We start from the raw sequence: 14,024 nt of genomic DNA on the forward strand, positions 1-14,024 counted from the left end.
AGGCTGCATCCACTCTGGTGAATAGTTTTAGGAGTGAAACACGGAAAAGGAAGAATGGAAGGGATACATGTGACACACTAGGGGGCAGACAGATAGATGGAGAAAAGTCGCTGGACAAGGGGGCCACAGAACTGGGTTCTAGCACTACAATTCATTCAGTGTGTGATTTTAGACCAATTATGTCCACTTTTATTATGTATCTTGTGTAAAAGAAGACCTCCAACTAGCAAATGTTCTGAGACTCATAGTCTTTGTCACTACTTGTGATTTGAAAAATGCACACCTCTAACTCATACTATTTCAGCTCTATGCACAGCAGAAAAGAAAAAGGGGAGGGGGGGAAGGAGAGAGGGAGACAAGGGCCTGCTTTCCACTCTGGAAGGGCATGTGTGGTGTGGCTTCAAGGAAATGGGTGTCTTTATCTACATTTGGTCTCAGACCCCAGAAGCCTCCCATTCCATGAGAATCTCACCCTGCTGAGTAACATCCTGATGTTTAAAGAGACTTGTGTTAAATCTGAGAGGGGTTTAAATGATTATTTTTTGTACAACATAGGTTCTAATAAGCCAAATACTCCATTTGATACTCAACAAAACACTTGTTACTCTGGTACGATGCTGGAGGAAAAGAGACCCACCAAGAAGGGAAGGAGGGGGTGAAATTATGAGGTCAGTCTTCATCTTAGAGCCTCCGTTTGTGAGGTGAGGACAGTCAAACAAATAGCTAATTTGTACTGAGGTCGTTCTGTGTGCCAGGTACCATGTGGGACATTTTATACATACTCTTTTCTTTTTTACAACAATCTCATGATTCATTCCACAGCTACCTCATTTTACTGCCCACCTACTGAATGCCAAGAACTCTCCTGGACTTCAGGGGAAGAGGAGCAAACAGAAGAAAACAATGATTCTGCTCTTTTGAGGTTGAATTCTGGTTAGGGGGGAGAGATGAGAAACAAATAAGTACATGTGATGTTAGGTGGTGAGAAGCACTATGAGAAGGTAATAAAGAATGCCAGAAGAACAGGTGGGTGGTCAGAGAGGCGTTTCTGGTGAAGTCACAGAAGGAAGGGAGCGAGCCTGGTGCTGGAGCAGAGAAAGCAATCATATTCCCTAGTCTACAGATGGGGAAACTGAGCTTCCCACGGTCTCTCATTTAATAAGCTGTGATGATGCCACTAGATTCCAGCACAGCATCTGCTTCCCATCTTAAAAGGACAGCAAGTCAGAGGAGGGCTGTGAGTACAAGCAAGTCTGGCACTAAAAACTGCATGAGTCTATTAACAACACGCCATTGCTTTGTCTGTGTAATGCCCGAGCTGGCTGGGTTCTTCTACTATACTGAGCTAAGAGAATTGGCAGATTGCACTGGTATTACATAGAAAAGGCACACACTTTCTTGGAGGTCTTTCCCCTTATTTCTTCCACTATTGAACCTCTGGTTACAAACAAAGGGACAGGGAGGCATGGTTTTCACCTAGTATTCACCAAGTGACAGGGGCTCCTCAAAGAGGCTTCAAGGACTTTTTGAAGAGATCACAGGGAGGGTCAATTGGTAGGGCTCATGGTCACTGATGTCTTCTTCACTCAGGGCAGTAGTGGTTTTATCTCTATAATGTACTGGGGCTCTGAAATGAAATTTCTGGGACTAGGATGAAAGTTGAAAAATACATGAAAGCCTTGGTTTCTAGTGTTTTTGAGCCATCTTAAAAATTTGGTTTTAAATGCAAAGTTTCTTAAAAAGTTCCCAGTGGAATGATAACCCTAGGGGATAGCTTTCAAGTTGTGAGAAATGAACGGTGTATGCAAATCTTCTATTGGATGAGAAAGCCAGGTGATCCAAATAACTGGTAAGCAACTCTGATCAAAGATTTGGAGAACCCATGGAAAGAGATCACTGTTACTATACTTTTCTCTGTCCTCTTCCCTAATGAATGTGGTATACACCACACACACACACACACACACACACACACACACACACGCCTATGTGTACACATGTACACACAAAGCATGGGACTGTAAGGAAGTTTTTAAAAAAATACAGAAGCGTCAGGTGAAGAGGGACTTCTTCCACTCTAAACATTTAATAAAATGTATAATTTCCATATGGGCAAAATTAGAAGCCTCACCCATCAGGCGAATCAATAGTAGTAAGAATTGGAAAGAAGTTGTAAAAGCCAAAATTTGGTGTCTAATCCACAGTTTATAGAAAGACCATTTCCTATTATTTCCACTGTTGTGGCTATTTGTTAAAAAAAAATAAGGACTATTCAGAGCTAACAGATAGATGCGTCTGGCTGTGGCATGTGTGCTTGTATATGTGTGAGTGTGGTCTCTGAGAAGAAAGATCTTTTTGCCTCCCACTGTCTTTCTGAAAGGCTTTTGGGAGCAGGGAGTAGGTTCTCACCCAGGGAGTGAGATCAACGGTAGTGGGTTTGCCTTCGGAGACACCTCCTTAAAGGCAGGTTGTTGCCTCTGCACTTGCTCTTTCCCCTGTCCCATGAGCTGGACCTTGGATGTGTAATGTGAGCCATCTTTAATCAGGTGGATGAGAAATCGCACTAGAGGACGACAGAGTCATCTTTCCCTCAAGGGAAAAGAAAACTACATATTTGGATGATTTCTTACAAAGAAGCTACCTACAACCTGGACCCTGTGAGTACCTCTGGAATATTTCAAGAAAGAGAAATAAACCTGTTTTATTTGAGCTACTGTATTTTTGTGTTTTTTCCTGCTTTCTCTGTTTTAGCAATTTATCTTATACTCCAACCAATAACCTATTGGATATAAAATAAAATTAAATGTTGATTTGGCTCCAAATTGCTAAATTTTTGAATTCTCTCTTCAACTGGCCAACACCACCCTCTTAGATCCACAGGGGGGATTAGATAGGTAGATGAGGATTTGACCTCAAACTTTAGTCCTCTACTGAGCTTGGGTTGAATCATACAGAGCAGGTGTTACAAACTCAGTCTGCAAGAGGGGTTGGGAAGATAAGTGCAAAGAAACAAAGCTGACTGGATAGGGTTGCACTCAGTGGAGAATGTGTGACCCATCTAAAGGACTGTTATTCAGAAACATGGGCTTAGTATTTCTTGATATTTTTATCTTTTTAAAAGAAAATGGAAATCTAGATTTATTTATAAAGTCAAATTCATACATTTTAATTAATAGGCTACTTAAAAATTTTTAAGAAAACATACTGTGTGCACCAAAGAACTAATCAGATAACTATTGGCAAGATAAGCTTATTCCAGACCAAGTGTGTATAGCCAGCAAAAGACTCCATCCCAAAAGTAAGAGAGGTTAGCTTCATGTCCTGAGTGGACATGGTATGGGCCATTTGATCAAACAGTTTTGGCCTAAGCTAATAGTTCTGGAATCTGTTTTAGAATCAGTGTTCTAGGTTCCAAACAAAAGAATCATTAGTACCAGAGAAAATCAATAACTTATTGAAATGTCACAATTAAGTAATTGGGAGGTTAGGAAGAACAGGAATCCATGTAACTCCTATAGTCTTGGTTTTTCCAATGAGTAGACACAACATCAACTATCTTTTGATTTTGTCTTTGACATCTTAGCAGAGCTCCATGCTCAAAATAACAACTGCTAAATGGCTCTGAATAAGGGACCGGTTAACTATATATAGTTAATGAGCAGGCTGCAGCCATTGGAAAGAATGTGGTACATCTCCTTGCTACCAGGGGAAATGGGGCACCATGGATGATAGCCACAGAGTAAAGACGAAGAAGATCCACAAGTGAAAAAGAGGGTGCTACTCTTCTAAGAATGGGAAAAATATTCCCGGTTATGCCAAAACATTAAATAGCCATTGTAATAACACTTCCCATATGGAGATTCCTTCCTGCCATTTTGTGAAACAATTTTTTTTTCTGAATCTCACATTTTGAAAAAAGAATGAAGTTTAGAGTCTAGAAAAAGAAAATAGTATTATAATTCTCCTGTGATAATAAAAGATTGACATTACTTAGAGACATTACTCTTCAAAGAAATCCAATGATGTCAATAAGAAGAAAGCAAGAGCAGGAAAAGGTGATGCAAAGTTGAAGGTCAAGGTCAATGTTTCTGGTCACTAGGATGGGGTGAGAAGGAGAGAAGCAATCACAATCTCACTGGTTTTGCTTGTAGCTGGGCCCTGTCCACTCCTAGCGGTGCATTCTTTTGATAAAGTGAATGCTAAGGTTATTCACTTGGTATCCTCTGTAGTCAACCTGTAAGCGGTGTTCAAAGAAACAACAAGATTTGGAATAAAAATAAGTCTTTAAATTGTCAGTTCTATTTAGAGCTGTTAACCTTACCAGATGAGTAGCATGTTAACATTACTTATAGTTACCCAGTAACATTCCTACACGTTTTCCAGTATTTGGGTATTCAAGCTAGACTATAGTTCATTGTGAATATTACTAAATGTATGTATCTTTCTTATTAAGGATTTTTGATATTTCTAATAATGAGTTAGGTTTCATGAGGAATGTTGGATTTATGACTTGGTGTATTCCAAAGAATTCTAATTTTTCCCCCAATTCTCTAACACTAAGTCTGTCGGGAGTTTGGAAACTGCACTTGCCACAGGGAAGAAGGATTGTCCAAAGAGAAAGCAAAGGAGGGAAACAAAGAGAAGGAATGCTGGCCAAGTCTCCTCAAGAGGGAGAGCTGAGGCAGGTCTATACTATCCTAGCCCTAAGAAGTCTCTCTAAGAGAGACTCTTGCAAGGGAAGACCACCGGAGGGGTAGATCACATCAGGCTCCTCCTTTAGGGAGAACTAAGAGAGGAAGAGGATCTGAGTGCATATGTGTGAATTGGGAGAGGGGAGGAGGGAAGGAAGAGAGCAGAAATGAGCTTTCTCAAGGGGCCTAAAGAATCCACTAGAATTCCAACTTTTTTTTTTTTTAGATTGGAGAATTGTCCAAATGTGGATTTGGATGGTCCATCTGGGCTGACCAGACAAGGACCAGCTGGATTTGATTGTCCCCATTCTCCCACTAGAAGTGGGTGCACCTGCACATGATTTCTCACAGGGGAGTGGATCTCTTCTGTCCGGGAGAGGGTGCAGCTGCTCATTGGCCCCAAGGTCTCTAGGAGCTACACAGTTGGTTTCCCAGACAACTGCTATAAAAAGTGAGAGTATGCTGTGGAATTTATCCACCCAAATTCAGGGGAGATCAAAAAGAAAGTTCCCACCTGGTGGGAAAAAGAGCAGCTGAATGAGCCCTTAGGAAGAGGTCTGTTTTATCACTGACTTGGATGACCATTCCGAAGATACACGAAATGAATCTGTGAGTGGAATGAGGCTGAGGTGTACAGTGAATATGTGGCTGTACAACTAGAATGTAGATGGAATTTCACAGGCTGAAACAATAAATGGAATCTACTAATGTTGAACCTCTTATGGATAGTGTGTCAAGTCCCGGCCTTGGGTCCAAACACTGTCCAAGTACGAGCAGCAAAGAGACTTCATAACTTAAATAGACAGAAAATAGTTTGAATGAAGAGTGGACGGGGCAGTCAAAACTTAATATCATATGTGATGAGTTAACAAGAGTAGCTCTTGTGAATATTGAATAAGATACCAGTTGCAGTGCCTGGAATATACTAAGTGTTCAATAAATGTTAGTTACTATTGCTGCTGTGGCCACTGTTGGCTCTTGTTGACAACAGGGTGAAGACAAGAGGAGAGAGTGCTGAACCACTTTAAGGTTTCTGGATTTTCTCTCAACCTTCTGTTACCTCTCGTCTTTTCTTTCATGTTCCTCTTAAATGTTCCTCAGTGCTGTTGGGATGGATCAAAGTAGCGTTAGGAACTGGGTAGGGAGAGGAGCTGTAATCAGGAACCAACCTTAAATCCTTCTCACTGTCTAGGGCCATGTCAGAGGCTTTATATGGATTATGTGATTGAATCATCTCAACATTCCAAAGTTAGCAGTGGTAATTTCCCTATTTACAAACTAAGTCTGTACTTCTCCACAACAAACTAAGGCTCGGAAAGTGGCTTCACTGATATTTTAGAGTTAGGAGGGGACAGAGCCTGGACTTAAACTTAGCTTTATATTCTTATACATGGCTTTCACTTTGTGATTTTGTCCCCACTGTAGCAGCCAGCTTATTCTGGGTCTGCAGCAGGGGTGGTGGGGATTGGGGTGGAAATGGGGGGTTATAGATGGGTTTTGGGTGGTTTAGGGAGGGGAGAAAAGAAGAAAGGGATTAAACAAATCATTTAGATGGCTACATCATTCCCAACAATTAAAAAATGTTCTTTCCCCTCAGAGAGGCTCAACAATAGTATGTTTGCCTTTAGTTCCAGAAAAGGGGTTGTATTTTGGACTTCTCAACTCGTCCCCAGTCTCTGATGGTCCGATGAAATACTTCCAATTTTAAGTGACCCTTCAAAGAAAACTGACCAGTGAGATCAATTGCTAAGTTTTTATTTTCCTTTCTCTTCAACCCAGACAAAGCTATCATGTCCTCAAGTTTTGCTAAAAAGAAAAAGTTTACAGGAAGAAAAATGTTCTTCCTTTGGAGATAAAAATAGCATCTACTCTTTTGAGAGCCAGTCAGCAGCTGGAGGAAATTATTTATCTCTTATCTCAGACCCTTTTCTAAGTCTGCTGGTCACCTTTCTGTTTAATTACTTTTGCCATTATGATTTAAAACCACCACAATTTTAGCATCCATTACTTCAATAGCACTTCCATGTTCAGATTTTTTACTCAGCTTTAAAATTTAGCCAAGTTATACCACATAGCAATTTTAGGAGCTCTATTCACCCTGTTCTAAACACTTTACTCTAAAAACAATAGTTATCACTTTAGAACAAAAAGTCCCTAAAGGGTCAATGATTTAACTGATATTGCAAAATTTCAACAAATTCTCTGGGTTTGAATTAAGTCACCCTTTCCCAAAATTATGTAGGAAAAACAATCAAGTCTAGGAGGCTATCTTTGTTTTCTCTTCAAATATTATATTTTAAAATAAATTATATTTTGGGGGGACATGGGGAAGAACACATTTACAGTGTGATCTTTATTTCATTTACAGAAGAGTTTTCTGGTACCCACTGGACTCAGGATAGGCAGAAACCTTATTATTAACTAAAATTTGAGAACTCTGTAGCATGGTAACTTTGAAGTGGCTCTTTGTTGTGGTTTGAATTCTAGGATGGGAGAAAAAGCTGCCGGCAACCTTGGGGAATTACTTAACTTTTCCTGTATTTGTTCCTCACCAATATAAGAAATTGCTCTCTTCAGCATTGGGAGTAGTGAAGCATAGTTTAAAAATAAGAGCTGGAGAGTTTTTCTTTTCCCTTGAATTCTCTTATCCTTGGAAAAAAGGAACGAGCTTCTAAACAAAATTTTTTGTCTCTCTCCTTGGTGATTGAAAAGTATTGATACAAGAGAGAAAACAGGGAAGGGGAGGATGATGAACAACAGAGAGAGAAATTGGGAGAAGTCTACTTTCCACTGTCAACACTCAGATCAGGAGACTGACAATTACTAATGAGGTGGCTAAATGGTGAATTATTAACCAGAGGGTGATTATGCTAGGGACAGTGTTCTATTAGGGCTATGCTAAGGTAGCAAGGACTTGCTTCTTACACTACAGTAACAGTGAGAATTTAATAGCACTCTACTAAAGTGTTTTTTTTAAGTTTATTTATTTTGAGGTGGGGAGGGGCAGAGAGAGACAGACAGACAGACAGACAGATAGAGAATCCCAAGCAGGCTCCATGCAGCCCAACGTGGGGTTCAAACCCATGAACTGTGAGGCCATGACCTGAGCCAAAACCAAAGGTGAGACACTCAACCAATGGAGACACTCAGGTGCCCCTTTACGAAAGTATTTTGGGCACTGTGTTTGTCATTTAGATTTGAGAAGAAAAAGAGTATTATCATCATGCAATGACAACTGTCACTGGAAGCCTGGAGGAAGCTAGAGAGGTAGAGCTGACCATAACAGCACGTATGTAGGGCAGAAAGTGTGGGAGTGTACTTAGCAGGCCCAGCTGCCCTGTGAGAATTTGGTTGCTAGGGACAAATCAGAACAGAGCAGTTTCTCATATTTTTGGGCTGTTAAGTTCCCCCTTTGGGGGAGTTGGAAGCTAGTCTCATGGATTCAAGATTGGAATCATTCAGACAGAATGAGTCTCACAAAGTCAACTTTGTCAGTCTCCTGCCTTTGGGAAGGATGTACATAAAGGACACAGGAAAATGAATGTTCTGTGGCAGACACTTTTCCCTTGATAGGGCATTAAATGTAATGAAATAACAGTCTGGGGCTAAGCCTCCATTTAAATTCACAAATGTAATTTTCAGTTTCTCACTGAAATTGAATGTCTCACTGCCTAATTTTTGAGTTGATATTAAACAAAAAGAGTTCTGGAATTCCAAAGTTTCAGTTCATAAAGTAAAAACTAAAGATCATAAAATCTTGAATTATGTTTTACCTTTCAGATATAAAGTTCAATGACACAGTTCTGTTATACACATTTTAGAACTTTTCTTCTCAAATGACCATCCAAGAGCCAAAATTATCTTTGCAAAACTAAATGCTGTCCACATTTGGCATGCACAGTAAGTTCTTTCACCTTTGTAGTTTTAATTTTCAAAATACTTGATCACCAGAATCAATACTCTTGCTTTCCATTTTGTACCCACTTAAAAATAAAAGGTTAGGGGTGCCTGGGTGCCTCAGTTGGTTAAGTGTCCAACTCTTGGTTTTGGCTCATGGCCTGACCTCAAGGTTCATGGGTTCGAGTCCCGTGTTGGACTCTGCGATGGCAGTGTGGAGCCTGCTTGGGATTCTCTCTCTCTCTCTCTCTCTCTCTCTCTCTCTCTCTCTCTCTCTCCCTTTCCCAATAAATAAACAAATAATTTTAATAAACTCAAATAAATAAACTTAAAAAAACAAAAATAAAAGCTTAATATCTAAGTTCAATAATGCATTTAAAGTATGCTATAAGCTCTACCTAAAAAAAATTTTTTTTAAATGTTTACTTATTTTTGAGAGAGAGAGAGGGAGAGACAGAGAGAGAGAGAAACAGAATGTGAGCAGGGAAGGGGCAGAGAGAGAGGGAGACACAGAAACAGAAGCAGGGTCCAGGCTCTAAACTGTTAGCACAGAGCCCTACGTGGGGCTCGAACTCACAAGCCTTTGAACTGTGAGATCATGACCTGAGCTGAAGTTAGCCACTCAACTGACTGAGCTACCCAGGCACCCAGTAAGCTCTACTTTTTAGGCAAAGTTTGTGATACTGTCGTTCATTGGGCCAAAAGTCAGAGTGAGCACAATATTTTGAAATGTTTGTTCAGTCAACATACCAACGTGTATTTTTGGCTCTTGAGTGCATTAAGGTTATCAAGTTGTGAATGCATGGGCTGTACAATGTTTGGGGACCATTTGCATGCCAGAGCACCCTATATTTATAAAACCACTTTGCTTTTTTGAAACATTTCAGATTGACTCTTACAAAAGTACTCTATTTCTCTGAGAAAACACTTTTGAAGGAACATGCATATAGCAAAGGACAAAATCAGATGTGTGAGCTGGCTTTTCTAACTGCAGTGATGGTGCCATCAGAAGCTGGAGGTTGAGTTTCTGTTTTTAGTGTGGAGACCATTAATTTTCGTTCCAGTGCAATGCTTTTCCAATTCAGGCAATGGAGTCTTAATTTCCAACTTTCAATTTTTTTCCCCTTATAAAGTACTTAGTAATCTGGTGACCACTCTCGGATTTAAAAGTACTTGGAAGATAGTTTCCTTTCTTAAATTTCACATACATCAATCAAATAGATTAAACACAATATAAAAACCATTGGACTCTGATGAATGTGCTGTAAGATGGTTATGAATGGGGACTCTGAAGTTGGGGAGGCCTGAGATGGCACCCTAAACGCCATCTGTGAGACAATGGACAAGAAAAACAAACATTGTGTGCCTCAGCTTCTTCATCTGTAAAATGGGAGATCGCAGGGCTTACTCATAGCTGTTTGGAGAATTAAATGATAGCACACATGTAAACCTTTCAGAACAGGACCTGACTCAGAATATATGCTAATATTTTGTTGAATTCATACCTACCAGTGGACAATCACTCTGGCTTCTCGCTCATCAATCATTCTTCTACTTATCCACACCATGAATATTTATTTTGTATATACTCCACTACTTTAAGAGTAATTTCTGTCAGTTTAAAACAAAATAACTGATATAATATGATGAACACATTAATAAGAAAGATAAAACCTGAGAGACAGATGGACACATTCTAATGAAAATTCCTGGTTTAAGGAAGACATAGCAATGAACACGAAACTTAGCTCTAAGATTCCTGCAAGCTAGAGAAGAGAGGAAGTATAGCACAGGGAACTATAGATTATACTGCTGACTAGAAGAACAAATTCTGGTTTGTTTCCATTACCAATAGCTGCCAAACAAGCTGACCTAACATCTGTGGCTAAAATCATGATGAGTTACCAGTTTTCAGAATTCTGTGGGTTGGCCGAAGGACTCTTCTGCTAATCTTGCTTGGGTAGCACATGTGGGTCACACACTGAGAGGCTGACATTGGCTAGGGTTGTTCATTGGGAATCTTGGTTTATGTCCCCATGGCCAACTTGAGCTTCCTCATAACATGGCAGTCTTTTTTTTTTTTTTTTTTTAGTGTTTATTTTTGAGAGAGACAGAGTGTGAGCAGGGGAGGGCAGAGAGAGGGAGGGATACACAGAATCTGAAGCAGCTTCCAGGCTCTGAGCTGTCTGCGCAGAACCTGATGCAGGGCTCAAACTCATGGACCACCAGATCATGACCTTAGCCAAAGTCAGACGCCACCCAGGTGCCCTTATGACAGTCTTAAAGTAGCATTCCAATAGGACAAGCCCCTGAATGCAAGGCTCTGCTCATTCATCCGTGCTAATGTCCGACTGATGAAATCAAGTCATAAAAGTAACAAGCCTAGAGTAGTATCAGTTGGAATTCCAGGAGGTATGGTTCACAGAGTCCATAATCTATCAGTTTCTTAGGACATGCCAAGTTAGACATCTGGGACTCATTAGCACCCATAACTGTTTTTTTTCTTTTAATAGCTATCTTCATGCTTCATATCCTTTTTACTATTAAACCTTGTTTCCATGTGTTACATCTTTTTTCTCTCTAGTGACACCACCAGTGCAAGCCTTATAAGCTCCTATCTGCCAGCACCATAATGATTTTGTTAGCCTTCTGCCTCTGGAGGCCTTAGAATAATTTTCTCTGCCTTTTTGTTGAGACTCTCTAGACCTTGCTTGCTAAAACAGAAGTTTAGCAATAGTCCTGCACATGTTGTCCATGGATTCAAATGCTTCAGCAGATCTCCTGTAAGCTATGATGAATTACTCACAAAATTATTGCAGTGTTCAGGTGTGAATCATATCAGCTGGGGGAATATCCAAAATGCAGACCTCTGGGCCTATCAAAACTTAATCTACAGAAAAATAAGAGCATATGAGGCATTTCAGCAACATGAAGAAAGACTTCCCTCTAAACTATACTCTCCTGCCCTTCTTCTTCCTTCTGACACTTATTTTTCTTTCATTATTTTACTTACCCTTGGCCTGTTTTGCCTTCAATTCAAATATGAGAAGGGGTAAGAAAATGGGAACTGTAAGCAAACAATTTTGGGTTTAATTCTCTCCATCTTTTGCCAACTGGTAGACTTTGACTAAATCACTACACCTGCCTGGGCCCCTCTTTCTTCATGGGCTAAGGGGAGATAATTTCCTACCTCATATCGTTATGGTAAAGACTAAATGTCTGAAACACAGTGAGAATTACACTACTTATTCTTCTTCTTTCTTCTCATTCTCCTTCTTCTTCTTATGGTGCTTTAGGTTGTGCTTAAGAATAGACCCAATGTGGGGCGCCTGGGTCGCTCATTTGGTTAAGCATCCACCTTCAGCTCAGATCATGGTCTCACAGCTCAGAGCCTGAAGCCTCCTTCAGATTCTGTGTCCCCTCTCTCTCTGCCCCTCAGCCACATGCACTCTCTTGAAAATAAATAAACATTAAAAAAAGAGAGAATAGAGCCAATGTACAGGCAAACATAGTTGACAGATGGGAGAGTGACTCAATCTCTGAGTACTTTGCTTGAGTACTTGGATCCAGCTGCGTCTGAAGCCATCTCCCTTGTTGGACTTTTTAGTTACTAGAGTTGACACGTTCCCTTTGTGTTTTAAGCCAGCTGAAACTAGAGGTCTGTTACTTGCAAGAGAGGTCTTGACTTATGTAGAATCCAAACATGCTCTGTATCAGTTTCATCTGATGAATGTCATTAAAATATAGTTTCTTTCTTTGGCCGTTGAAGATTCTGATTTTGTTGGCTTGGGATAGGACCTGGGAAGGTGTATTTTTAGAGCACCCTAAATGAGTTACACATCACTAGCCTGTACATCACCTTTAGAAAACTGCTTCCTTCAATTCTGAGTTCCTTATTTGGCAGTCCCTACAGGACTTTGTAAGCTATCTTGCACACAGAAGGCCCACTGGTCCATTAAATATTTGTTGAATTGAATACACATTCCAAGAACATGAGTAAGGAGAAAGGACAGATTGTCTCGATAGGCTGATTATATAAAGTTGGGAGGACAATTAAAAAGAAACAGATTACTTCCAGAAAATTCTAGCATCTCAGGGTAACTACCTTGCTTGAATGAATTTCATACAAATTAAAAATTCTATTCAGTTTTCTCCTTCAAGCTTTGATGATTTGCCTGTGACCAATTTATCACATGGCCTTGGACCTCTTTCCTGACAATTTAATGCTTCATTTTTTTTATTTGTTTCAAATTAAGACCTCTTTGCTCCATATAAAGATTTCATGTTAGGGTTGCCCTTTATGATAAATTTTATTTCATCTGAATGACTGCCTAAATAGAAGTTTCAGTTGCATTCCAACCACATCAAGGGGTTCCCAGAGAAAAATAGTTTCATACATTCAGGATCCTGACAAATGGGGTGGGAATCCTCCTTTACTAAAGGCAGGCAGTAAAAGGTGCTACTGATGGAAGCATTACCAGCACAGGCTATCAAAGTGGGAGAGACATCAGAGCCCACCTGCGATAGAACATTGTTCCATTTATTGAATGCACACTTCGGCAGTTTCTTGCTCCTAGCCCCACAAATATTACAATGGCTCTTTTGGAAAAAAATGCATCTGAAGCCCTGCCTGGATGGATTTTTAAGAGTTATAGACTAGAGTTGACAGCGTGACCACAGGAAAAGATTTATTCCAAAGACGTTCAATGGGAACCACCCATCATCAGCACTGAAAGGGAGTCCAAAAGATTATTTTTAAAAGCAGCATTGCATTGATGGTTTGGATTCCAAAGCTAAAGAATGCCAAAGATAACTCATTTCAAACTATTGGAATTAAATTAGAACCTGAACATTCACAAGCCAGAAAAATTAACGCATGCAATCACATCTTAGAGGTCCCTCTGATCAGATACATTATAATGTATCAGTGAGAGAAATCATCCCATTTTAAAGATCACAACAAGATCTGTACTCCCCTGGAGATGTCCTTCTGTGTGATCACAGTCAACCACAATATCAAAGCCGGGGTTTCCCTTAGTGGAAGAAGAGATGCTGAGGATCTCCAAGAGAGAGAAAAATACCCCATCCTTCCTGCTAAAGTGACACATCTTTTTAGATCAAAGAAAATTTTGGCAACACATAGCCCAGAGATGCTTCACCTTGTTTTTATGCTGTGTGGAGAAGAGGGTCAGTGGTGAAAGCTTACAGCATCACTGGAAAATGAAACACATAACATTTTGCATCTGCATGTATATGAGATTTTCGGTAGACAGAACCACTGAGAAAGAGGAAGAGTTATCAACTTTCTCTCTCTTAAACCATTTTATGGATGGGATGTTAAGGACTACATGGACAAGCCCAACGTCACCCAGCAAGTAACCTGAAGAACTGCCTTGGGGTTATGATAACAGATGGGAACCCATTTGTGAACATGAG

The sequence above is a fragment of the Prionailurus viverrinus genome, chromosome A2 (genome assembly GCF_022837055.1).
Source record: "Prionailurus viverrinus isolate Anna chromosome A2, UM_Priviv_1.0, whole genome shotgun sequence".
In the NCBI taxonomy this organism is placed as follows: Eukaryota; Metazoa; Chordata; class Mammalia; order Carnivora; family Felidae; genus Prionailurus; species Prionailurus viverrinus.